At 46.4% G+C, this 27,285-nt stretch overlaps 1 protein-coding gene across 2 annotated transcripts in view; it reads left to right on the top strand.

Moving 5' to 3' along the window:
• Positions 1-27,285, top strand: part of PCDH11X (protocadherin 11 X-linked) — a 793,680-nt gene that overhangs the window by 347,526 nt on the left and 418,869 nt on the right. The window lies entirely within an intron of this gene.

Genomic DNA, 27,285 nt, shown 5'->3' with positions numbered 1-27,285 from the left:
CTGCAACAAAAGTGAAGCAAATTCTACTGACAGTAGTAACAACAGACAGAAACAAAATGAAATGAAAATAACCATATTGGCTCATCCCTGCACATAGCATGAAAGTAATAAATACAGTGTTGTTTTTTTAAAAAGGTGTAGCTATGGATGAAATGCCTGCATAGTTAAGAATGAGACTGATTAGAAGAACACCGTCATTAAATTTATCCTCCGTTATTTAATTTTGATCTGTAAAATACCATGATTTAGGGAGGAAAACAATGATATATGGACATATGACTGTGTAAGAAAAATACCAATGTGTTTGTAAAACTTTGCCATATGGGTTTTGATTTTGTAGAGAGAAACAAGGAAGGCAATGCATTTTGGATGTCCCCAAATGTGTGATATCATTAAAAATGAACATACAACAAACCAGAATCTGCACTTCCCCTTCCTCGGGAATGAATTGCTCTTTGCAGAGAAGGGAAGCAATTGAACTACACATGACACACACATTTTAAGATTATATGTAGTTTAGCATCTGTTTTACATAAATGGGGCATGGACTAAACATGTGGGGTGAATGTTGTGGTTTATTTAATCCTCCCTGTAAATAGAAAAGTAGCATATCATAATATGGCCAAGTTATCCTTTTCTTCCTGATATGGTAGCTTGTATGTATTACTTACAGAGAAATATGTATGGACCATTAAATAATGCTGCTCTTTCTCTGGAGCCAGAAATGGTGTTCCATCATTGCAAGAAGGAAAAGAGGTGGTTTTTATATGCCGACATTCTCTACCTTTTATGGAGAATCAAACTAGCTTATAATTTCCTTCCCTCTCCCCATAACAAACATCTTGTGAGGCGCTGAGAGTTCAGAGGAAAATGTGACTAGCCCAAGGTCACCCAGCTGGCTTCATGTGTAGGAGTGGGGAAACCAACCTGGTTCACCAGATTAGAGTCTGCCGCTCATATGGAAGAGTGGAAATCAAACCTGGTTCTCCAGATTAGAGTCCATCATGCTTAACCACTCCACCATGCTGGCTCAAAAGATGCTAATACATTATCTAGCATGGTGATGATAATGTAAAGCCTTTGAGAAGGTATGTAGACCATGCAGATGGTGGACAATAGAAAGTGTTCAGTGGAGGTTAGTTATAAAATAAGCACAAGGACCAAACTGATAATAATCTGTGAGCCCCAGTTTGCCAGTGCAATAAAGTGGTGGAGTGAGCTGTCTAATGAGTATCTGTCTACATTCCATGATGGCTCTGGTACCTGATGAGGACAGGCTTCCATAAAAATGCCTTTTGGCTTGAAGATTCATCTCTGAATTGTAGACTAAAGGAATATCCTATCGGGGAATGTTTGGGTAATATACATACCTTGTAGCAATCTCCCTCCATATCAGCATCTTCCTTCGCTCTGAAGCCAAGATATGAATTGAGATGGTAAATAACTCTTCATATCCCATTCTTTTTGGATTAGATGTAGGGTTGTCAGGCCCTCTCTCCCACCTGTGGGAGGTTTTGGGGTGGAGCCTAAGGAGGACAGGGTTTGGGGAGGGGAGGGACTTCAATGCCATAGAGCCCAATTGCCAAAGCTGCCATTTTCTCCAGGTGAACTGATGACTATCTGCTGGAAATCAGTCGTAATAGCAGGAGATCTCCAACTAATACCTGGAGGTTGGGAACCCTAATCAGATCACAGAAGCTTCTCTTAGTTTTACGTTTCCTCAAGAGGAAACATGTGAATTCACACTCTGAAGTTGGACAGTTGATCACTAAAGGTAAAGGTTCCCTGTGCAAGCACCGGGTCATTCCTGACCCATGGGGCAACGTCACATCCCGACGTTTACTAGGCAGACTTTGTTTGTGGGGTGGTTTGCCAGTGCCTTCCCCAGAGTTGATCACTAGCATCATCTAAAACACCAGTAAGAATTCAGGTGCATTAGACAACAGCAATGACTTAATTCCATGCAGTGACCCAAATCAGTGGAGTGGTGCAAAGCAGGCAATTAGTGCCTGCTAGAGCACTTTGGAATTCATCGGTGGACCCCTGTGCAATGGTAGCAATGAAACACTTTGCATCTCCCTATTGAATGGCTTATTTTACCATTGCTGAGAATTGTAGCAGTACCAGAGCTAGCATGGTGTAGTGGTTAAGAGCGGTGGTTTGGAGAGGTGGATTCTGATCTGGAGAACCGGGTTTGAAGGTGATTGTAAGCCAGTTTGAGTCTCCCTTAAGTGGTAGAGAAAGTCAATATATAAAAACTAATTCTTCTTCTTCTTACTAATTAAGCCAAAGAAAACCCACTACTATCATGTTCTGCTGACCACAGATACACCCCCCCATCAGTTCTCTCAGTCATACTGTTACTCATTTGCAAATGCAGGACCAATACTTTGACCACATTACCCTCATCTGCAAAAGGTTAGTGTATGCTAATACTTTTCCTGAAGTGATATATTACATAGTATATTGAGATAGTCAGGGGACATATCAAAATCTAGGAATGTGCAAACTTTCAAAGAAACTTGCATAGGGTTATAATAATGGTAGCTTGAATCTCTCTGCAATTACTTTTAAAAGTTCATGGACATTCTTGCACAATTGCTTGGTCTTTTGAGAATCCTTACACCTAGATTTCCCACGTGTAATGTAAGAACAAGCCATCATTTCTGTTGTTTCTGAATTTCATCTTCTCCGTGTGACAGAACAGGGTGAGAATTAGAAATCATATGCGGTGGTAGAAAGAATAGATATCATGGGAATTCAACACCATTCAGGATAAGTGATAGACTGAGGTTTTTGAAGTTTTGATGAAAATCTAGGAAAGTTTTGATGGAAGAACAGTGAACATCATCTTAGAAAAGAGTTCGGTGTTGGCCACTGCAAACCAATAATAAAGGCGGAATTGCCCAAAGGTACGGCTAGTTTAATCACTATGCTCAACTCTCTTCAGAGCATGGGTCTCCAGGTGAAAGAGAGGTCCTAGTGTCCAAGAGATTTGCAACATACACAAAAGAATGGAGGCTTTACCTAGGGTGCAGTTTATTCCTTTAAAATTCTCCATTATTCAGCAGTAAATCAAAGCTGTAACAAATTATATGACCTCTCCAAATTGCAAGCTTTGTAATTAAGGTTGCCGGGTCCCTCTTCGCCACTGGCAGGAAATTTATGGGGTAAAGCCTGAGGAGGACAGCGTTTGGGGAGGGGAGGGACTTCAATGTCATAGAGTCCAATTGCCAAAGCGGCCATTTTCTCCAGGTAAACTGATCTCTATTGGCTGGAGATCAGTTGTAATAGCAGGAGATCTCCAGCTAGTACCTGGAGGTTGGCAACCCTATTTGTAATTCAATGCAGTCTGTGATTTAGAATGAGGTGCCGGTGTTGCATGGTAGAAAAGGGGAGGAAAATAGGATGATCCAATAGAAGCACATCTTAGCAAAAAGAGCATAAAGTAAAACTGACTATTTTAAGAGAGGCTGTATAAAAATAGTCAGGTGTGGTTTTCTTCTGCATACACAGGCAGACGTCTGCATATATGTAAATTGCCCATGGTGCAATTTATACTGATAAAATAACATATAAAAGATTTAAACTAAATATATCAAAATATTAAATGATACTTGATCCAATCAAATCCCTTTCTTGACTATGAGGACCACATTGCTTTCCATCCCTTATTTCTGTAAAATTTTAGTGTTTACATGCACTTTCTAAGTTTCAATGTGTTCAATGTTTATGTTCTTTCAATATCTTGCAATTAAACCTCTTTATGCATGCATCTCCTTTCACCCCTTTGCTCACCCCTCCCATCCAACACCAGAAGGTGCACTATTTAATTTTGTTCACTACTGTTTGGAATACCCACAGTGAGATGAGTAATGGAAGAAGAGCAAGAGGAGGAGGGGGGGTTATATGCTGACTTTACCATTTAAGGGAGAATAAAACTGGCTTACTGTCAGCCCTTGGCCCACAGAACCAGAAATCACCACAAAGTCATATAGAGTCCAAACAGATGGCTTTTACTGGTCAATTAGGCATACAGTGCAAACGAATAAAATGACAGCTATGAGAGGCTCACTAGCAGGGAGATATTATAAGGCAGGGAAGGCGGGAGATTACACGTACAGGCTGAATACAGTTTCTCAGGAGCTGGGTTCCCAGGCCTAGGTATGCGACCTTGGGGGGCAGACAATACAACGCAGAGACAGAGGCAATAACGAAACCGAGATAGCAGCCTGACATTCTGCTCCCCTCAAGGCCCCCTCCCAGTTCGCAAGGGGGCTGGCCGATCTGGGTAAGCAATGTGAAAGGCGTCGACGAGGTCGGGGGCGGAGACATCCCGTGCGCGTACCCATTCGTCATAGGCAGGGGGGAAATGTTTCCAACGGATCAAATATTGCAGGTTGCCATGGTGAACACGGGAGTCAAGGATCTTGGAGACTTCGAAGTGTTCCTCCCCCCCCACCATGATGGGTTGCGCAGGAGGTGGGTCCGGATGCCATCGTGGAGAAGCAACATGGGGTTTGAGGAGGCTAATGTGGAAAACAGGATGCACACGCCTCAAGGACTTGGGGAGAGCCAGTTCCACCGTGACAGGGTTTATGACCCGGGTGATGGGGAAAGGGCCAATGTATTTGGCACTGAGCTTATGGCACGGTTGGGTGGAACGGAGATTTTTGGTGGAAAGGTAAACCAAAGTACCCACTTGCAGATCACCCCCGGGGGAGCGATGTTTGTCAGCTTGTGCTTTGTATTTACGTTTGGCTCGGTCGAGGTTGCTAACGAGCCAGGGCCAAGTGGTACGGAGGGCGTGTGCCCAGGAGGCAATGTCGGGGTTCCCCTCCCCCTCTATATCATCTGTAGGAGCGATGGGACTGAAATCTTGTCCATACACAGCAAAAAATGGGCTAAAACCTGTGGATTGATGCATGGCATTATTGTAGGCATATTCTGCTAAAGGTAACAGTTCTACCCAGTTATCCTGGTGGTAGTTAACATAACAGCGTAAATAACATTCAAGTACAGCATTGACACGTTCAGTTTGACCATCAGTTTGAGGATGGTATGCACTAGACAACCCTTGTTCCACTCCCACCAACTTGAGGAAAGCTTTCCAAAACTTAGAAACGAAACCACTGCCGCGGTCACAAATTATCTTACGCGGAAACGAATGTAAACGAAAGATATGCGTCACGAAGAGGCGGGCCAGTTTCTGAGCAGAGGGGATCCCTGCGCATGGAATCAAATGTATTTGCTTAGAAAACAAATCAGTAACAACCCACAACACAGTTTTACCCCCACTGAGAGGGAGATCAGTCATGAAGTCCATAGCAATCACTTCCCAAGGTTTGCTGGGCGTTCCAAGAGGTTGTAGCAGTCCCGGGGGTTTGCCCTGCGATCGTTTCGCAGCGGCACAAACGGGACAGCTGCGGATGAAGGAGTCAATGTCGGAACGCATTCCCCCCCACCAGAACTGTCTGCGCAATAAGTGAAGGGTTTTCAGGAACCCAAAGTGCCCAGCTGTTTTGGCTCCATGGGCTAAATGTAAAACGTCCTTTCGGAGAGCCTTGGGGACATATAATTTCGAGTCCTTGTACCAGGATCCTCCTTGTTCCAAAACACCAGGAGGTAGGGTATGAGCGGAACGTTCTAAAAGGCACTGGTCCCGAAGGACAGTTAAAAAGGACTCGGAGATGGGGATTTTGGAGGGGGCCCCCCCGTCGGCCATGGAGATCTTAGAAACAGTTATGGGGCTAGTGCTTACGTGCGGCGGCGCGCAGACTGCAGGCGGCTGGGCGGTCGGAGGGGTAGGAAGGGCGGGAACTCCGGTTTGTTGTGGTGGCGGCTGGGCAGCCGGTTGAGCTGGCGGAGCTTGTACGTTGGGTAAGGTGTGTTGATGCTGGGATCGAGTTTGTACAGCCAGCATAGGTAGAGCCCCACGTTGCATAGGGGTGAACAGAGAGTTGGTGGGTCTTTCGAGTTTTACCGGATATTGTGGTAAACGGGAGAGGGCATCCGCAAGAACGTTCTGTTTCCCAGGGACGTGCTTCAGGGTGAAACGGAACTGCGCAAAGAACTCCGCCCACCGTTGTTGTTTCGCCGATAGCTTATGGGACCCCGTGAGGGCAGCTAGATTTTTGTGATCGGTCCAAACCTCAAAGGGGACTTTAGACCCCTCCAAGAATTGTCGCCATAGAGTCAGTGCATGATGAACTGCTGAGGCCTCTTTCTCCCAGATGGGCCAGTTTAATTGAGTGTGCGCAAATTTTTTTGAAAAGTAAGCGCAAGGGTGAAGAAGACCATCCGGTCCTTGCTGGAGGAGAGCCCCTCCCATGGCTACATCGGAAGCATCGACTTGCACAATGAACATTTGATTTGGGTCTGGGTGCTGTAGCACCGGCTCCGAAGTGAAGAGGCGTTTGAGGGCTAGAAAGGCGGCTTGGCATTGCTCAGTCCATAGGATTTTCGCGGAGGGCAAGGCAGCCGAGCTTACTTTTCCCTTAGTTTTCAGTAGGTCCGTAATGGGTAGAGCCACCTGGGCGAAGTTAGGGATGAATCCTCGATAGAAGTTTGCAAATCCCAGAAACTGCTGTACTTGCTTCCGGTTGGTGGGGGGAGTCCAATCGAGGACGGCTTGGACTTTGGCGGGGTCCATGCGAAGACCTTGGTGGGAGATGATGTATCCCAAAAACGTGAGTTTGCTTTGGTGAAATTCGCACTTAGCTAGTTTTGCGAAAAGTTGATGGTTACGCAGGCGTTGCAGAACTTCCCTGACCAGAGCCACATGCTCGTCCATAGTTTTCGAATAAATGAGAATATCATCTAAGTAGACCACCACCCCACGATATAGAAGGTCATGTAGGATTTCATTGATGAGTTGCATGAAGACCCCCGGAGCCCCTTTTAATCCGAACGGCATCACAAGGAATTCATACATTCCGAAACAGCTAGAGAAGGCAGTGAGGTGCTCATCCCCTTCGCGGATACGGACTCGGTAGTAAGCTTCCACCAAGTCTAATTTAGAGAACACACGGCCTTCCTGTAATTGTCCCAAAATATCGGATATTAATGGGATAGGATAGGCATTGGTCTGGGTAACCGCATTGAGCTTTCTGAAGTCAATGCACAGGCGAAGGTCGCCCTCTTTTTTCCGGACGAAAAACGCGGGGGCCGAGTTTGGGGCATTCGAAGGGCGAATGAACCCTCTGGCGAGGTTTTTGTCCAAAAAGTCCCGGAGGACAGTGCGCTCGGAAGCGCTCATAGGGTAAATCTTACTCTTGGTTAATGTGCAGTCCTTTACCACTTCAATCGCACAGTCTGAGGCCCGGTGGGGGGGTAAGGCATCACATTCCTTAAGGTCGAAGACATCTTCAAAGTCCCGGTATACAGCGGGTAGAGCCGGTGGTGCTGGGGCAGTAGAGGTTAATGCTGGAACGGGCGGATATAGCAGAGCAAAGTTTTGCCGATGCTGGTCGCAGGTGGGACTAGCGAAGGAGATAGTGTTTGTTTCCCAATCAATACTGGGACTATGTCCTTTAATCCAGTTAATTCCCAAGACCACTTCAAATCGGATAGGGGCTATAGTGAAGTCTATTTGTTCCCAGTGGGAACCAATTCCCATTGCCACCCCTATGGTGCGGTGATCAACTGGACCCCCCTGGAAATGGCTTCCGTCCATTTGGGCAAATTGGACGGGGGCGGGTAAAGCCTCAGAGTCGGCTCTGAGTGCAGCAAAAGTGGTTTCGCTTATGAGAGTGCGACAGCAACCGGAGTCAATTAGTGCTTTGACGGGGATTTGTGGGCCACCGTTAAGTTGCTGTAAAACTGCATCCACGTAGATGGTGGAGTCCACGTCTTTAATTTTGGTAGGAGCATTCGGTTTGATAGGAAGATCCTGAGAGGTCTGTGGAGACGCTCCATTCACCACAGACCGGAGCCGTTTTTTGACAAGTCGAGGGGAGATTCCAGGTTTAAGGCTGGAGAAATCCAAGGATTTTCCTCATCCGAAGAGGGAAAATCGTCCCCCAATGGGGCACTTGTAATCCGAGACCCGGCGGGGTCGTTGGTAGTAGGCAGGGAGGCTGGGTCCCCGGCATGGAGTGCAGAGGGTGTGGGTCTTCCCGGAGCTGCGCTGCGGGTGGCCGCGGTGCCTCTGCGTGGTGGACGACCTCGGGCGCGGGTTGTTGTGCTGGGACGAAATATTTCCTGGCGGCGTGGGCAAACGGCTGCAAAGTGGCCCATTTCTCCGCAAGTAAGACAGGCACCCCTCTGAAATCGGGCTTCACGTTCCTGGGGCGGACGTGGGGGATTTCGTGGGACGAGCAGTGGTGCCTTGGGTTGAGGCTTTTGGGTGCCTTTTTCCTTGTGCTTTTGACGGACGAGAGAAATGAAGCGTCGGCGGCTTTCCACTTCCTCGGCTAATAGGATCCAGTCTTCGAGGGTATCGGGATCGCCTCGCATGTAAGACCAGTTCAAAATGTCAGGATGCAAGGCTTCCCTGAAATGATGGATCAGGGTGGTCTCGGGCCAACCTACAATTTTACTTGCCAGTCGTTGAAATTCATCGGCAAATTCTCGAACTGTAGCAGAGCCTTGTTTTAATTGTAAGAGTTCCGTTTTGGCTCTTTCCCCCAGGAAGGGGTCCTCAAACCTCCTTCTCAGGGCAGTCATGAAGTTGTTGAGGGAACGAATAGCACGAGAGCGGGTGTCAAACTGGAGGACCATCCAGTCAGCCGCTTTACCTGTCAGAAGGGAAGCTACGTAACGCACCCGGCTGTCTTCCGTGGGGAAAAGTTGTCCCTGTTCTCGCATATAACTGTCCACTTGATGCAAGAAACAAGGCAAAGTCTCGAGAGATCCGTCATACGTAGTCCTCAATTTGAGTTGCTTCCAAGGGCCGGGCGCAGGTTGACCCGGTTGCATGGGTGGTCCGGGCGGAGGGACAACAGGAGCTCCAGGAGGCAAGGGTGGAGCAGGCACATTAGCGGGTGGTTGCACGGGTGGTCCGGGCGGAGGAGCAACAGGAGCTCCAGGAGGCAAGGGTGGAGCAGGCACATTAGCGGGTGGCTGTACGGGTACCCCCTGACCCGGTATCGGAACGGGCTGTCTCAGAGCTATCAGGGTTTGTTGTAATTGCCTGTTCTCCTGAAGCATACGTTCCATTACTTCCTGGAGTTGATCAACACGGTCGGAGAGCTCCCGATTCTGGGCTCTTAAGAGATGAGTCTCCTCACTTGGGCCACCAGTAAGATGAGGCTTACTGGTCCGGAAGCTTGTGGCCCATTGAGAGCTATCCCCATATAAATCCTCGTCTTCAGACTCTTCTGAGTCTCGACGTCGGTCAGCCAAACGGCGTGCGCGTTGGGTCGCGCGCGACGGGACAAACGCCGGGGAAAAGGACAGACCTGATAGCCCTAGTACATTGCCCTTAGGGCGCGTGTCCACGTTCGCCTGATTCCTAATCCTTGCTGCCGCCGCCCTGGCTGCTTCCGCAGCCTCTCTCTCTCTTGCGACCTTAGCCGCTTCGGCGGCTTGCTGATCCGCAAGAACTTTGGCGTTCTCAAGTCTCAGGGCAGCCTCTGCCGTAATGCGCGGCAAAAGTTCTGTCTCCAGGAGTGAGAGTATGGGGTCGGGTTCCCCGCCCAGCAGAGGTTGTACTCGAACCGCCAGTGCGGGTGCCTCGGCTCCGAAGGTCGAGGTCAAAACTTGAGCCAAGGTGGCTACCGGGGTGTCCTTTGTACATTCCACAAGGAGAAGAGCGGTGCTAATAGCGACTCGCTTGGCCTCAGCCTGACAGCTGGCTGCATCCGGGATCAGGGAAAAACCCTCCGGTGGGGCTCCCGCCATGGTAGAAAGAGTTTCTCGAGAAATAAGATTATCCAAAAGTCCAGTTAATATTTGTAAATCCTCAGTCGCCAATCGGGCATCGTCCAGTAATTGATCCAAGTCCTGAAGATCTAGACGAGCATCAGTATCCTCCGACGTTAACATCCAGAGACGTCCTTTAAGAGATTGCCACTGTTCCTGTACCAGTCCCCTCAAGCGGCAAACCTCTCGGGTCGTCCGGAAAAGTTCAGCGATTAAGTCTTGTAACAGAGTAGGATCCTCAGAGAAGGGCTCCAGGGTGTAGATCACCTGGAGAGCTGCACAGCTCCCATCCAAGTGGCAGGCGAACCCCCCTGGGCTCCAGCCTGGCTAGTAGAATGGTGAAGAGAAGGTGATAGCTGTCATAATGTCAGCCCTTGGCCCACAGAACCAGAAATCACCACAAAGTCATATAGAGTCCAAACAGATGGCTTTTACTGGTCAATTAGGCCTACAGTGCAAACGAATAAAATGACAGCTATGAGAGGCTCACTAGCAGGGAGATATTATAAGGCAGGGAAGGCGGGAGATTACACGTACAGGCTGAATACAGTTTCTCAGGAGCTGGGTTCCCAGGCCTAGGTATGCGACCTTGGGGGGCAGACAATACAACGCAGAGACAGAGGCAATAACGAAACCGAGATAGCAGCCTGACACTTACAAACACCTTCCCTTCTCCTCCCCACAACAGACACCCTGTTAGGTAGGTGGCGCTGAGAGAGCTCTAAGAGAGCTGTGACTAGCCCCAGGTCGCCCAGCTGGCTTCATGCGTAGGAGTGGAGAAACAAATTCAGTTCACCAGATTATCCTCTGCCACTCATGTGGAGGAGTGGGGAATCAAACCCAGTTCTCCAGATCAGACTCCACCACTCCAAACCACTGCTCTTAACCAGTACACTACGCTATAACATTTTACCTTGGGAAGAACTCCTAGTGGGACCAGTGATGTGCCCATGCTCAACCAGCCCAGCAAATCCATGTCTGAATAGGGACTTGTCCCTAGTCCCGATCTGGGCTGGCGAGGCATGGTCTGGGCCGACCGAGTGACATTTATGTCGTATCCGGTCCTTGTGACAAATGAGTTTGACACCCCTGTATTAGATTGTAGGTCTGTGAACAGGCATAATGGTGGTGGTAGAGTCAAATGCCAACCCTGACATGAAGTTCACTGAGTGATCTTGGTTCATTCTATATCTCTTAGCCTAATCTAGTTCTCAGGGTTGTTGTGAGCATAAAATAGGGCAGATCATATACACTGTCCTGAGTTCCTTGGAGGAACAACAGGATAAAACTCATATAGAATAAGATCTTCCATCCTACCTTCTCACACTGTTTATATAAATACTTAAGTGCCATCAAGTCACAACTGATACAGCGACCCCGGGGCTTTCAAGGCATTTGAGAAGCAGAGGTGATTTGCCAGTGCCTTCCTCAGCAGAGTTTTCCTTGGTTGTCTCCCATCCAAGTACTGGCCCTGCTTAGCTTTCAAGATCAGAACATAAGAAAGGCCATGCTGGATCAGAACAAGGTCCATCATGTCCAGCAGTCTGTTCACACAGTGGCCAACCACGTGCCTGTAGGAAGCCCACAAACAAGACGACTGCAGCAGAATCCTGCCTGTGTTCCACAGCACCTAATATAATAGGCATGCTCCTCTGATCCTGGAGAGAATAGGTATGCATCATGACTAGCATGCATTTTGACTAGTAGCCATGAATATCCCTCTCCTCCATGAATATGTCTGCTCCCCTCTTAAAGCCCTCCAGCTTCTCTCTGGTGATATTGGGCTATACCATGGCACCTTACATGTTGATTGCCTTTACTCCAGTGAAACATCATGGTCAGATCACAGTTCTCCAAATAGCATCAGGTTTCCTGAACGCGTACGGACTAGAGAGTTGCTGATGGATCTCACGGGATCCTTTTACAGTAGGCAGTAGCAATGTATCAAACCCATTTAGAAGCAGTGGGAGCCTCAGTCTTCACTGCCAGACAGAGCCCCCACCTCCGCTATCTTTACGAAACACAAAATTTATTATTATTTTTTCCCCCACCATGGTAATAGGCTTTGATATAAAGCTTTGGACGCCTTGTCAGAAACAGGGATCTCGGCTAGGGGAAACCTTTAAGAGACAAATGCCTTCTGCTCTAAATTGGATTCTTTGTTTTGGGGCTTGCCCATCTGGTCTCGCCGTGGATTGCTGATACCACCCAAGGAGCAACTGGCTCTTGTTTATTTCACCAGCTCAGCTAATGATTGCCAACGGCATTGGAAGAATCAGCAAGGTGACTCTCATTAAGAAGACAAATCGCTTTCCCTCCCCTATAATTTCCATTTGATTGCGTATTGGTGTGGATATAATGGAACAATAATTTCCAAACATATTAAGAGCAGATTGTGCCTTTAGGCAAAAACCTGAAAGGGGTGATGCTGGATGCTCGTAATCCAATGGGGGGGAAATGGGAGGGGCTTTGCTGCCACTTTTTAAAAAGGTAATTTCTCGGAGAGTTCTACCACAAGCGCCATTGTAATGCTCTTTTAGGCTCTGCAGAGAATGCAGAAATAGAGGAGTGGGTTGCCAAAGGAATTACGATCTATAGTAGTGGAACAAGATGATGAAGGTATGGTTCATATATAATTAGGGACGCCAACCGCCAGGTACTAGCTGGAGATCTCCTGCTATTATAACTGATCTCCGGCCGATAGAGATCAGTTCACCTGGAGAAAAGGGCAATTGGACTTTATGGCATTGAAGTCCTTCCCCTCCCTAAACCCTGCCCTCCTCAGGCTCCACCCCAAAAAACTCCCACCAGTGGCGAAGAGGGACCTTCCAACCCTATATATAATGAAATTTGTGGGGGGTGGCAGTCAGTAATGTAGATAGTAACTGTGGGGATAGATTGTTTCAGGAAAAGATTTTTTCCAGCTTTGGATAGATTTATGTGGAGGGACTGTAGAATAGTGGAAGAACCTCTGCTTGGCATGCAGAAGGTCTCAAGTCCAGTCCCTGGCATCTCCAGTTAAAAGGAACAAGTAGTAGGTGATGTGAAAGTCCTCTGCCTGAAGCCCTGGAGATCGGCTCACAGTCTGAGTAGACAATACTGACAGCTTCATGTGTGTTCATTTGAGAAGGGTGGTTGACCGAGGCATACAGAAAACTCATACTACAGTACAATCCTAAACATAGTTACGCTCTTCTAAACCCAATGACTTCAGGATTGGAGTGTTGCCTTTTGTGAGAAAATGAGGAAACATGTACATCGCCCTAGTTGGTTTCCTGTATTTCCTGTAATTGGTTTCCTGTATTTTCTGTAAATTATTGAGTAGTCAGTATGGTGTGATGGAAAGTGTGTTGAGCAGAAAGGAGATGGCCCAGGTTAAAAAACAAAACAAAAACCCTGTTCAGCTATGAAGATTACCTACCTACTACTGATGAGTACATTTATTTGTTGAGATACAGTTTCGCGCGCACACACATGCATCAAGTTGCAGCCGACTTATGGTGTCCCCGGCAAGGGTTTTTAAGGCAAGTGAGAAGCAGAGGTGGTTTGCCATTGCATTCCTCTGCAGTCTTCCTTATATATATTCTTCCTCATATATATTCCAGTGCACAAGGGTCATGGCACCCAGGGGTTAGTGAATGTTCCCTGTTGTACTACTTTTAATATTTATTTAGGTTTGATTAAGTTTTGGTCAACAGTTGTGATTCTGTGCTTTCATCAGTCTAAATCCATCCAACCATTTGCGTATCTTGCAAATTTGAAGAGGTTCAAAACAAATTTAAAATACATGCAATACAATTGCAAAAGGAAATAACCACAACAATATCAAATCGCAATGAAACATCAGATAAGCACACAATCGGTGCTTGTTTTCCAAACGAGGATTATAAACCATAGTTTTCAAGGTGGTTTGCAATCCTGAGTTTGAGGGTAAGCACCAACTATGGTTTGCTGGTTCAGATATAACCTGCAAGGAGGGGTGCCAAAGTCTCTCTCACTTGAGGCCCTTTCAAAAGAGCTGGGCTGATTTAATACCTGGTGTTCATAAAATCTGCCCATGCCACCCATCTACTCGCTTGCATCTGTTTCCTTCAAGAACTTGTGCAGGACACAAATACCGCTGCATTTCCATAGCCCTGCCTTGCTGAACTAGAGCACCATAAAAAATGTTTGGTTGCTTCGATTCAGCATAATAGTATCTAGATTTGTCCCCGTTTCAGTTTTCTCATTGCATCGTAGGATCATCGTGCGGAGTGATATCTCTGAGACTTTTTCATCTGTCATTCCAAATCACAGTAGAAAAAGAATAAATGTGGCTTTCAAGATTAGTGTCTATTTTAATTTTTAATACCACGTACAGTTTCTAACATTCCACCCGGGACTCGAGGAAGAAAATCCTTTCTCTCGGCTTTAAACCAGTAGGATGCAATTAAGCTAAAAAAAAAAAATGCCCATGAAATAGAATGTTTTCGGGGCAACGTTCAGCCTCATTTCCCCTCACTGATTTCCCCCCTCCCTCCAATGAGCAATTTTGATCATCTGATCTCAGAATGCGGGTTGGGTTTCTGCTTCCGAGTTACTGGGTTTACGGACCCATTAAGGAGAAGAGTTTGCCGCATGAATATTCACCGACAGGAGGATTTGCAGGATCTCTGAGCGGAAAGGCATTGTTCTTTGTCAAGATGACCTCCTTGCACATAATGATCATTTTATCCTTCTCAACATCATTATGTTTGCTGTGGAAAGGGGAAAAGGGGGAGAAAAGAAAGGGGGGGGAGGAAAGCCCCGCTGGGCCCCATCATAATAACATGTAATCTTCTTGCTCAGTTTAGCTGTGCTTTAAGAAGGCTCTGTTCATGGAAGCAGTTTTCAGAAAGTCTGATTTATAATTTACTCGAATCAACCCGGCAAAAGAGCAAGAGGCTTTAGTGGAGGGATACAACCCTTAAAACTCTTAAATGAAGATTAGTTTAAAGTTTGACAATCCGCCACAGAACCATCTGCCAAATCTCGTGGCAGGTTCTGTTAAACCTTTTGTGCTTTCCTGATCACGTTACAGGCATTCATCTCTTCCCCCCTTCCCCTCCCCCACCACTGCCAGCTAGTCCTCCCTCGAGCCCTGGATTGGTGCCATATTTGAATATAGCTGCATAAATAAAAGTGCATTTTTTTCCAGAATTGCCAAAGGATTCCATTTCAAAGTACAGGCTCCATCATACTGCAGTCTTGCTAGTTGCCGAGTGATTTATCTCTAGGGGTGCCAGGTCCCTCTTTGCCACCGGCAGGAGGTTTTTGGGGCGGAGCCTCAGGAGGGTGGGGTTTGGGGAGGGGAGGGACTTCAATGCCATAGAGTCCAATTGCCAAAGCAGCTATTTTTCTCCAGGAGAACTGATCTCTATCGGCTGGAGATCTGTAGGCTTGCCAACCTCCAGGTACGAGCTGGAGATCTCCTGCTATTACAACTGATCTCCATCCGATAGCGATCAGTTCACCTGGAGAAAATGGCCACTTTGACAATTGGACTCTATGGCATTGAAGTTTCTCCCAATCCCAAACCCTGCCCTTCTCAGGCTCCACTCCAAAAACTTCCCGCTGGTGGTGAAGAGGGACCTGGCAACCCTACTTGCCAGCTCAGATCGAACGTTGGGGGGGTGGCTGCCTCGTCTGGCTTGTGGGCTGGATAAGAGCACTCAAGGGGGTGAATCTGGACCACAGTCCTTATGTTTAATACCCCTGCTGACACCATTACTGTATCTGCTGTGACGCTCCCCTAAATAGTGCCATGTTTTCCTCTTCATGTCAAATGAGCTGTGCAAGTCCTTGAGTCAACATGGCCATCTTGGCATAGTATAGTGAGGAAGGTCCCTGGGAAATTTTGAGAGCATTATTAAAATCTATTTGTGTTTTGCTCATTCCATCAGAATTCATCATCTGTTATGCCTGGACAAGAACCTCCAGCCTGGACAAGAACCTTCAAAGTCCCTTTGCACTTTCAATTTTAGTCAGAATTCAAAGATGTGTGGTTTCCCCATTACCCAAGAAATTTCATTAGCCTTATCATTTTAAAAACTTTTTCCAAAGTTCCTTGAATGTTTCATCCCAATATGAAGCTGAATGCACATGTCAAAATTTGATTTAAAAACACTGCAAAAAAGCAATCCTGATTGGTACTGGCTGATCACTTTTATCAAGGTTCTCATTGTGTGGTGTTTTTCCAGTGCATTAGAATGCATGTGCACATCAGTAAATATGACACACAAAGAATATGGATAGGACTGTTTTTTTTTTTAAAGCATTGGTAATGAGGGAAGGGGTGGGAACTCCAATGAGCTAAATAATACTGAAAGCTGAAGAAAACTGCATATTTCCAGTTTGAATTCCATTTTAGACGTTTCCCTACTTAAAACGGAGTGTAAGTGGAGTGGGATTTAGCACAAAACGAGCTTCCAAAACAGTATGAAAATGGAACCGGGGACATGCTCTCATCCTTACCTTTTATAATTTAATTTGCCTTTGTGCAATGGTGTAGGGTCGTTGAGCAGAGAAATGAGAGCACAAAGGATGCTTTTGTGCAAACATGCAGTGTACAAGTACTTGGTGAAGCAAATTCCTTTAGTAGACGCATCCCTGAGGCATGCAGTTTAAGTCTGCAAAGCTGTTCCATGTAAATAAATTGATTACCATTTCTTCTTCTAACAATTTATTCTTGGTGAATAATACCCCCCCCCCAACAAAAGCAATGACTGCGAGGAGGCAGGATTCTCAATGCATGCATTTTTATGATTTTTTTTAATTTTGTGGTCAGGAGAGAACAAAATAAGCACATTTCCAAATAGAAATAGGGGAGGATAGAGGCTCCTTGGCAGAATAGTTGTGGGCAGTGAATGGGTTGGTAAATCTAGGCTGCCTTGGCTGAACAGTCTTAAGTCATTTTCTCCCTGTGGTGATAAGCTGTGTTCCTCTTTACAGGCTAAATAAATGGCATTTGGGTTGTCATGAGAACAGTTAGTTTCAGCGCAGATCCAGGCTAGTTTACAGAGCCATTGTCGGGATCAAAGACTTGAGGTTTCCTCTAGTAATATTTGCATGGTAAGAGTCCCTATAGCTGCATTAAGGTATCCTACTTATGTTAAGAGAGAGTGGGAAAAACGTGTTGCTGGGTTTATACACATGCATCGTTACTAGGGTTGCCAACCTCCAGGTACTAGCTGGAGATCTCCTGCTATTACAACTGATCTCCAGCCGATACGGATCAGTTCACCTGGAGAAAATGGCCACTTTGGAAATTGGACTCTATGGCATTGAAGTCGCTCCCTTCCCCAAACCCTGCCTTCCTCAGGCCCTGCCCCAAAAAACCTCCTGCTGGTGGCAAAAAGAGACCTGGCAACCCTAGTCCCTACTCCACCCTCCTTCTTGAGCTGAGAATTGTACTTCAAAACTAGTTCTCACTACCTATGACGTGCAAATGCAGAAGTGTGGGTTACCCAGTGTTCCTCCCACTAACAAGAATTCCAAGCCTAGGTGAAATCCTGGCTAAAGAGCAGAAGAGGTAAATGGGACACACAGCTGTCACCTTAGCAACAAAATATCAAGGTTCTCTTTTTTATTTAGAAAAGAATTATGGTCACCCTCTCCCCATCTCAATCAGAAACGATTTGTTAAGCATCAATTAGCCGAGAAACTGCTTATCACAGTTCTGAATGAATCAGTCTTTTAAGCAGATTTAAATGGGCAAGGACGCTTTAGAGGTCGTTAATTCATAGGGTCACCGTAAGCTGGAAGTGAGTTGATAGCACATAACAAACCAAGGCAGGGTTGTTTCTGTTGTGCTCTCAACAACATTATTTCTATCCTGTGCCTTTACAAGCACCTAGCCCTGTTCACGTGTCATAGTGACTGCATGCCCATTCTGCATGTACATATGCACATCAATTTGTAAGGAAAAACCAAGGTGCATTCACTTTACAAATGAAACTGGGGACCAATACCTGGATGAATGTGGATACTGAATCACAAGTTCAGCTGTAATATGTCAGATATGACATGAGAATTATAAAGAAAAACCAAGTGCACTTGGGTTCCCCAGTAGGGTTGCTAGGTCCCTCTTTGGCACCGGCGGGAGATTTTGGGGGTGGAGCCTGAGGTGGGTGGGGTTTGGAGAGGGGAGGGACCTCAATGCCATAGAGTCTAGTTGCCAAAGTGGCCATTATCTCAAGGTGAACTGATCTCTGGAGATCAGTTGTAATAGCAGGACATCTCCAGCTATAACCTGGAGGATGGCAACCCTATTCCCCAGATTGTGCCCATGAGTGTCATGGCACCCACCAGTACTTCCCGTGGCACCAACCAAGCTTTTCAAAAAGTGGGTGGGGCCACTGTAAAAAAGGGCTTGTTATTGGCTACCTTCATTCAAATGAAAGGTTTTCCACTGGAAGATGAGAAGAACTGGTAAGCACCTGGGCTTTTCTTAGTCCATGTGGTTCCACTCCACCTTCAGGCTTTCTTTCTTCCCAGGAAGTGGGAGGAGGAAGGTATTCAATTTGGCCTCCTGCAGAAACCATTGGGGATTTGGCTCAAAATAAGTTTGGGATCCCTGCTGTACATGGCTTGTGTGTGCTTTCTCTGCATCTTGTGGAAAGGGCTACTTCTTACCAGATTTCCCTACCAGAGTGATGTTCAAGAGGGTCTCATTTCAGGTTCCAGGTTAAAAAAAAAAAGAGTTCCCCCAAATCTATTGGTTATAGTTCAACCCACTCGAGGTCTGTCCCTTTCTAATCAAGAAAATGTACATTAATCCTATTCCTTTTAAAAGTCTGTTTTGCTGTGTGAATATTGAAAAACGAAGGGTGCTGCTCTCCTACCTAAGATGGTTGTGTTAACAGACCTTTGAGTCTGTAAGCTGCAGGAGCCGCCTTGTGTTCTGTTTTCTTTCTGTAGCCATCCATACCAAATCTGCTCCGTGGCTGTGCATTAAGGTTGCCAGGTCCCTCTTCGCAACTGGCGGGAGGTTTTTGGGGCAGAGCCTGAGAAGGGTGGGGTTTAGGGAGGGGAGGGACTTCAATGCTATAGAGTCCAATTGCCAAAGCAGCCATTTTCTCCAGGTGAAATGATTTCTATCGGCCGGAGATCAGTTGTAATAACAGGAGATCTCCAGCTACTACCTGGAGGTTGGCATCCCTACTGTGTATGAGAGTGTAAGTGTAAAGTGCTGTCGAGTCTCAGCTTACTTATGGTGACCCCTTATGGGATTTGTAAGGCAAGAGACTAACAGAGGTTCACAAGTCCACACAAGGTTGGAAGAGACCACAAGGGCCATCCAGTCCAACCCCCTGCCATGCAGGATCCCACAATCAAAGCACTCCCGACAGATGGCCATCCAGCCTCTGCTTAAAGACCTCCAAAGACGGGGACTCCACCACCCTCTGAGGCAGAGCATTCCACTGTTGAACAGCCCTCACCGTCAGAAAGTTCTTCCTAATGTTTAGGTGGAATCACTTTTCTCTTAGTTTAAATCCATTACTCTGTGTCCTAGTCTCTGGAGCAACAGAGAACAAGCTAGTTCCCTCATCAACATGACATCCCTTCAAACATGGCTATCATGTCTCCCCTCAACCTTCTCTTCTCCAAACTAAACAAACCCAATTCCCTAAGTCTCTCCTCATAGGGCATGGATTCCAAACCTTTGGCCATTCTGGTCGCCCTCCTCTGGACACACTCCAACTTGTCAACATCCTTCTTAAATTGTGGAGGCCAGAACTGGACACAGTATTCCAAGTGAGGTCTGACCAATGCATGGATTCCAGACCTTTGACCAGGTGGTTTGCCATTGCCTTCCTCTGCATAGCAACCCTGAAATTCCTTAGCGGTCTCCCATCCAATTACTCACCAGAGCTTATAGAGCGCTTATCTTCCAAGATCTGATGCGATTAGGCTAGCCGGGACCATCCAGGTCAAGCTGCTCCTGATTATAGAGTAGGGTAAATGTGAATTCAGGTCTATCAAGGAAGGCGCAGAGTGAGACATGATAAACAGAACTAGTTAACATCTGTAAAGGGTGAGTTGTGTGTGTGAAAAGTACAGTGAGTGGTCACTCCTCTAAACAGATGTAGCACTTTGAGCTCTTTACCAAGTAGATTGGCAGTATCTCATTATAAGTCTCAGTGCTCCTCAAGCTACCCAAGAGCTTCCAGGAATGGCTTAAAATGTTGCTATTTTAAAGAGTGGACTTTAACTGGTGGTAGAAAGTCCCATCAAGCCACAGCCAACTTATGGCAACCCTGTAGGGTTTCCCAGGCAAGAGACTAACAGGGGTGGTTTGCCAGTGCCTTCCTCTGCACAGCAACCCTGGAATTCCTTGGTGGTCTCCCATCCAAATACTGACCAGGGCTGGGCCTTCTTGGCTTCTGAGATTGGGCTATACCATGCTGGACCGGGCTATACCATGTGGAACTCCCTGCCCCAGGATGTGGTGATGGCTGCCAACTTGAAAGGCTTTAAGAGGGGAGTGGACATGTTCGTGGAGGAGAGGGGTATTCATGGCTATTAGTAAAAATGGATACTAGTCATGATGCATACCTCCAGGATGCATATTCTCTCCAGGATCAGAGGAGCATGCCTATTATATTAGGTGCTGTGGAACACAGGCAAGATAATGCTGCTGCAGTTGCCTTGTTTGTGGGCTTCCTAGAGGCACCTGGTTGGCCACCGTGTGAACAGTCTGCTGGACTTGATGGACTTTGGTCTGATCCAGCATGGCCTTCCTTATGTTCTTATGCCTTCCCTTCTCGCTGCCTGGTTATGCTTGTAGGTTATTCAGAAGGACTATAGTTTTTTTAAAAGTTACTTGAGGTTTAGCTAAGCATGCCATTATGTGAGCCTGATTTCTGCTAACAACCATGCCTGGCTGCCAGGGAAATTTTTTATTGGTGCCGGGATAGGGGCTGTGGGAGCCGTAACTGTGCCGCTGAAGCCATAATGTAACATTCAGACTGAAATCAATCATAGCATCTTCATCTCATTATGGATTTAATTTTCTTCTGTGTATTAAGCTTAAATGTCAGATGGATGAGAGTAATGGGAACATAAACAAAGGATTCTGGAAGGGTGTTCCCAGGGCTTCGTGCTATCGGGAGCGGAATGTTTAGCGGTTGTGTGTGTTCGCGTGTTGGAGAAGTATTCATTTAGAGAAAAGTGTGCTCACTTTGAAGCAAAGAAACAGAGTAAAGGATAAATGGCAGAGAGACACTTAGGTACCTCATTCTCATTGACTTTCAATGGAATATGGATGCCCAAGTGTCATTTATGCTGCTGGGAAGCTACCTCTGAGACACTTTTAACAGTGATAATATTTTCCTTATTGTACTAAAAAAAAGTCATTCCATTATGTGGGGAAATTTGACACAGTACCAGAGGATCATACCCATGAAGTAAGTTTCCCCACGCAATCTTTTTACAAAGATTCCCCCCCCCCCAGCAACATGTCACAGGAGTCACTTGGGGAGGGGGGGAGTCAGCAGTACCGTCTCATCTGGTTTTATCTGAATATGTCAGCCTTTCCTGGACTGAATCATTCCACGTCGGGGGATTTAGAGCATGCCTTTCATTGTTTGGTGCTCACACAAACAGCAGATCTGTGGTAAAGCTGTCTTTGGAGTATAGCACTTCAGCGTCTCCGTGGTGGAGCGCAGGATGTTTAAAAAGGGAGGAACTTTGATTCAGTGGCAGAGTACTTGCATTGCTTGTAGAAAATCCCAGATTCCAACTAGGGTTTCCAGTTCAAGACTGGGAATTCATGGAAATGTAGAGGTGGAGCCTTGGGAGGATGGGGTGTGTGGAGGGACCTCACAAGGGTATAATTCCTTAGACTTCCTTAGACCTTTCAAAGCTGCCATTTTCGCCAAGGGAATTGATCTTTTTCTTCTGGAGAGATCTTCAGGCCTCACCTGGAAGCTGGCACACGTAGTTCTGAACAAGAAGAAGAAAGAAGAAGAAGAAGAGTTGGTTTTTATATGCCGACTTTCTCTACCACTTAAGGAAGAATCAAACCGGCTTCCAATCACCTTCCCTCCCCCTCCCCAAAACAGACACCCTGTGAGGTAGGTGGGGCTGAGAGAGCTCTAAGAGCATGACTAGCCCAAGGTCACCCAGCTGGCTTCATGTGTAGGAGTGGGGAAACCAACCCAGTTCACCAGATTAACCTCTGCCACTCATGTGGAGGAGTGGGGAATCAAACCCAGTTCTCCAGATTGGAGTCCACCGCTCCAAACCACCATTCTTAACTACTACACCTCACTGGCTCCCTGGTGTCTCCAGTCAAAGGATCTCCACTAGCAAATGCTGGGCAAGAGCCTGGTGAATTCCTAACAGTCAGAATAGATAATACTGACCTAGAGGAACCAACTGGCTGACTCAGTAGAAGGCCACTTCAAAATACTCCCCTTTGAATATATCTATCCCTGCACAAAGAAAATTAGCATGTCTTCGAAATGGCTAGGCTAAGGGCCTGATTCTCACACTGATGTGTCCAGAACATGTATTATAAAGCATGAGGAAGGTGCATGCAATCCTATAGCCCTCGAACTGTTACCTTCCAGTACCCACACAATCTGAAAGAGAGAGATTTCTGAGGAAAGGAGGAGATGGAAGATTTCTGGAGAGACAGTTCTGAGGCGGATGGGAGGAGAAAACCATCTGAGGAAAAGAAGGTGTTTCCAGCAGCAACTTAGAGACTGCCAGCCAGCCTGTGGGAAGACGGAAATAGACTTTCAGAAGGTCTGAGACAGCAAAAGAAAAGTATAAGACTCTGACAGTGCAATCTTAAACAGATTATGTCCTTCTAAACCCCTTGGTGTCAAGGATGTCACTCTGTTTAGGGTTGCATGGTTTGTCTCATTTCTGGTTCCCTCATTGGTATTGCTTAAGTTAGAGTTTTTACACAGGTGTGTCCTTTTTTCATTCCCTCCCCCCTTTGCTGAATAAACCCTGTATATATTTTCAGTTCTATTTATGAAGGGTAAAAGGTTATTAGAGGATCTGTGGAGCTCTTTTGAAACTGTATTTTCCTTTCTTTTGCCATCTGGTGATTCCCCTTCCCCCTTGGCTGGGAAGCAGAGAAAGCCATTGAGCTGGAGAAGGATTGTCAGGTCCCTCTTCACCACCGATGGGAGGTTTTTGCGGCGGAGCCTGAGGAGGGCGCAGTTTGGGGAGGGGAGGGATTTCAATGCCGTAGAGTCCAATTGCCAAAGAGGCCATTTTCTCCAGGTGAACTGATTTCTGTTGGCTGGAGATCAGTTGTGATAGCAGGAGATCTCCAGCTAGTACCTGGAGGCTCAAAACAAATCCTCGTGCTTAAATATGTGGAATTAAGCAAAGTGAAACAAGCACTGATGGCATAAACGAAACCAAATATATTAATTCAGAAAATCATCTCAAAGACACTACAACTGGTAGAATACAATACATAAATGCAAAATGGAAGTCCCAAAAAAATGTGAACAAATCCGCATATAATTCCTAGTCTATGACATAGGAATCCTGAGCCGAGTGAAGTTGTAATCCCGGCGAAAGTCCACGCTCCCAGGGGATGCTTGCGAGGCGTGTCTTTCACAGTCCCGGAGGTGCGTTCTGCAGCGGCTGGAAGAGCACAATCTTCAACCAGGAGCAAACAAAGTTCACAGAAGTCAAGTGAACCTGCTAAATCCCAAAACCAGCTATTAGCTATCCATTCGAGCTGCAAGTCACGTACTTTTTGGCATTGTGAGATAGACATTCATCTTATGCCACTAAAGAAAATTTTCCTGATGGAAAAAGCTATGGCGAAATGGGTGTTACACCGGATCCCCATTTTGGGATTTAGCAGCTTCACTTGCCTTCTGTGAACCTTGTTTGCTCCTGGTTGAAGATTGTGCTCATCCAGCCGCTGCAGAATGCACCTCCGGGACTTCGCAAGACAAGCCTCGCAAACATCCCCTGGGAGCGTGGACTTTTGCCGGGATTACAACTTCACTCGGCTCCGGATTCCTATGTCATAGACTAGGAATTATATGCGGCTTTGTTCATATTTTTTTGGGACTTCCATTTTGCATTTATATATTGTATTCTACCGGTTGTAGTGTCTTTGAGATGATTTTCTGAATTAAGATATTTGGTTTCGTTTTTGCCATCAGTGCTTGTTTCACTTTGCTTAGTACCTGGAGGTTGGCAACCCTAAGCTGGAGGCACCCCTATTTTCTTCTTTTCATCCCTGGTTCTTTCCTCAACTGGAGTTGGTGAGAGAAACGGAGGTTACAGTAGAGTACAAAACTGCATTCTTACATTGAGAGACCTGCACTGAAGAATGTAAAAAAGCAAAATGCCCAGCACCTCTCCACTGCGCTGCCCTTAATGAAGTGTGCATTTCCCCTCAATGTTCCAAGAAAGTCCCTTTGGAATACTTTTATCAATTATTATTGGTGTATCAGTCACTATGTGAGGATAGATGTATTTATTTACCCATTTATCTCTGGGCTTCGTCTAAAGCTTCCAGCTAACATATACATGGCTCTTTAGCTTTATTGAAAAATCCCAGTCAATGCCCTTCAGGAAGTCAGCGGATGCATTTGCTGTTTACCAAATCTATTATCCCACTATACGGAGCCCTTTAAAAATAGGCAAAGGACGCTGCTCTGTGGTGGGAGAAAAAAGCAGCGCTTGCCATTTATCTCGAGCAGGTTTCTACACGGGTAGGTGCAATATACTCACAGAAGAATGTGGTAAACATACCCTGGAGGCTACAGTGGCACCTCCGTCCCTGTGCTCATAAAAACCTGAGCATTTATGGGCAGAGTTGAGCAATCATTATGCACATTAGCAAGATTTTGCAAGGTGGCTGGGAAATGAGAGGTAATTTCAGCGGGGCGGGGGAGACCAGGCAGCGTAAGCAAAATGCATTTATTTCAAGGCAATTTTAATGCATCCCATGGCAATATTTATTTATTTTTGTATATGGGGGGTGGGGTCAGCCAGGGCTCCTTCCTTCCAGTTGAAAGGCCGTCAGCTATCTGCCTTCACATCTTCTCCAAAATATTGGGGGGGGGGTATCAATGGGTTATAGATCAAATCAAGGCTGAACTGACCCTAGAAGCTAAAATGACTAAACTGAGGCTATTGTACTTTGGTCACATTATGAGAAGACAAGCGTCACTGGAAAATACAATCATGCTAGGAAAAGTTGAAGGCAGCAGGAAAAGAGGAAGACCCAACAAGAGATGGATTGACCCTATAAATGAAGCCATGACCCTCAGTTTGCAGGACCTGAGCAAGGCTGTTAAAGATAAGACATTTTGGAGGACTTTGATTCATAGGGTTGCCATGAGTCGGACGTGACTTGATGGCACTTAACACACACATTAGAAGGAGGACGAGGAGGAGAGGGTTGTTTTTTATATGCTGACTTTCTCTACCACTTAAGGGAGACTCAAACCAGCTTACAATCACCTCCCCTTCTCCTCCCCACAACAGACACCCTGTGAGGTAGGTGGGGCCGAGAGAGCTCTAACAGAGCTGTAACTTGCCCAAGGTCACGCAGCTGGGTTCGTGTGAAGGAGAGGGGAAACAAATCCAGTCCACCAGATTAGCCTCCGCAGCTCATGTGGAGGAGTGGGGAATCAAACCCAGTTCTCCAGATCAGAGTCCACCAAACCACCGCTCTTAACCACTACACCACGCTGGCATTTGTTTTTAAGAGAGGAGGAAGGAGAAATAGTTGGGTACTTCTCAGCGCAGTTTGCATGCAGTCAAGAATAAACAAAGCCTCCCAAAATTGCTGGCCAAATTTAGAGCCACAGAGGAGTTGCCTAAATGACGGTAGCTGTGGACTCCCTACTGCATCCCACTCTTAAGTTTGCTAAATATAAATAAATTAACATAAAAGTCTGGGGGGGGGACACTGAAAAGGCTTTCAAAATAAATCTCTCTTCTTCAGACACATTTCATCACATTTTGTCTTCAAAGAGCATTTAAAAAAGCTAGTTTTTTTCACCTGTGCTATGGTGGTATTATGTATTTTACTTACTCTGGGGTCTCCTTCCTAGGGTTGCCAACTCTAGCTGGAAACATTCCTGGCAATTTGGTGGTTGGTACGTGGGAAATGTGGAGTTTAGGGTGAGGAGGGAGATCAGCAGGGATGTGGTGCCTTAGAGTCTGTCCTCTGAAGCTGCCATTACCTCCAGGGGTTGGGTTGCCAACCTCCAGGTACTAGCTGGAGATCTCCTGCTATTACAACTGATCTCCAGCTGATAGAGATCAGTTCCCCTGGAGAAAATGGCCACTTTGGCAATTGGATTCTATGGCATTGAAGTCCCTCCCCTCCCCAAACCCCGCCCTCCTCAGGATCCACCCCAAAAATCTCCCGCTGGTGGCAAAGAGGGACCTGGTAATCCTATCCAGGGGAGCTGATCTCTGTGGTCTGGAGATGAGTTACAATTCCAGGTGAACTCAAGCCCCACCTGGAGATTGGCAACTCAACTTCTACCTTACTATGCTGTAAGGGGCTAGGTGCAGTGACAAGTCTGTAGTGGGAAGGAAGGTTGGACTTTCCAATTTGGGAGACAATCTGGATTTAGCAGGCTGTTTATGATTGCCGATTAGGCTTGCCAAATTCCAGGTAATAGTTGGAGATCTCCTGCTATTACAACTGATTTCCAGCCGATAAAGATCAGTTCACCTGGAGAAAATGGCCGCTTTGGCAATTGGACTCAATGGCATGGAAGTCCCTCCCCTCTTTAAACCCTGCCCTCCTCAGGCTTCACTCCCCAAATCTCCCGCTGGTGGCGAAGAGGGACGTGGCAACCCTATTGCCGATCAAATTGATTCAACTAGGAATGCTATCGAATCTCACAGCCTCATTGGTGCAGCTCAGAAGTTTTTTTCTGTTTTTCCTTCTCTGTACAAATCAAGCCCCCAAGGCTTCATTTCCTTGCCCTTTTCAGATTCTTGGCTCAAACTGTCCCTGTTAACACAATTATTACAATTAATTTTTGTTACTGAAGTGGCCACTACAAAAGCTGAGACCGGGCCATGGCTGTTTTCACCTGTTGTCTGCATTGCGGTGAGAAAAGCTGCAACCGTTTTTGAGGTTTTGCTTTTACATAAATTGGGCACGCAAACACGAAAAATGAGCTCAAGACTTACAATGGCAACATACACAATCACAATGAAACCGAGGATATGACTTAGGGTTGCCAGGTTGGGAAAATCCTGGAGATTTTGGGAGCAGAGCCTAAGGAGGATGGGGTTTGGAGAGGGGAGGGACTTCACTGCCGTAGAGTCCAGTTGCCAAAGTGGCCATTTTCTCCAGGTGAACTAGGGTTTCCAGCTCCAGGTTGGGAAATACCTGGAGATTTTGGGGGCAGAGCCTGCGGAAGACCGTGTTTGGAGACGGAA

The sequence above is a fragment of the Euleptes europaea genome, chromosome 13 (genome assembly GCF_029931775.1).
Source record: "Euleptes europaea isolate rEulEur1 chromosome 13, rEulEur1.hap1, whole genome shotgun sequence".
NCBI lineage: Eukaryota > Metazoa > Chordata > Lepidosauria > Squamata > Sphaerodactylidae > Euleptes > Euleptes europaea.
Note: the sequence above shows the minus strand (reverse complement) of the source record. Positions and strands in the feature narration are given on the sequence as shown.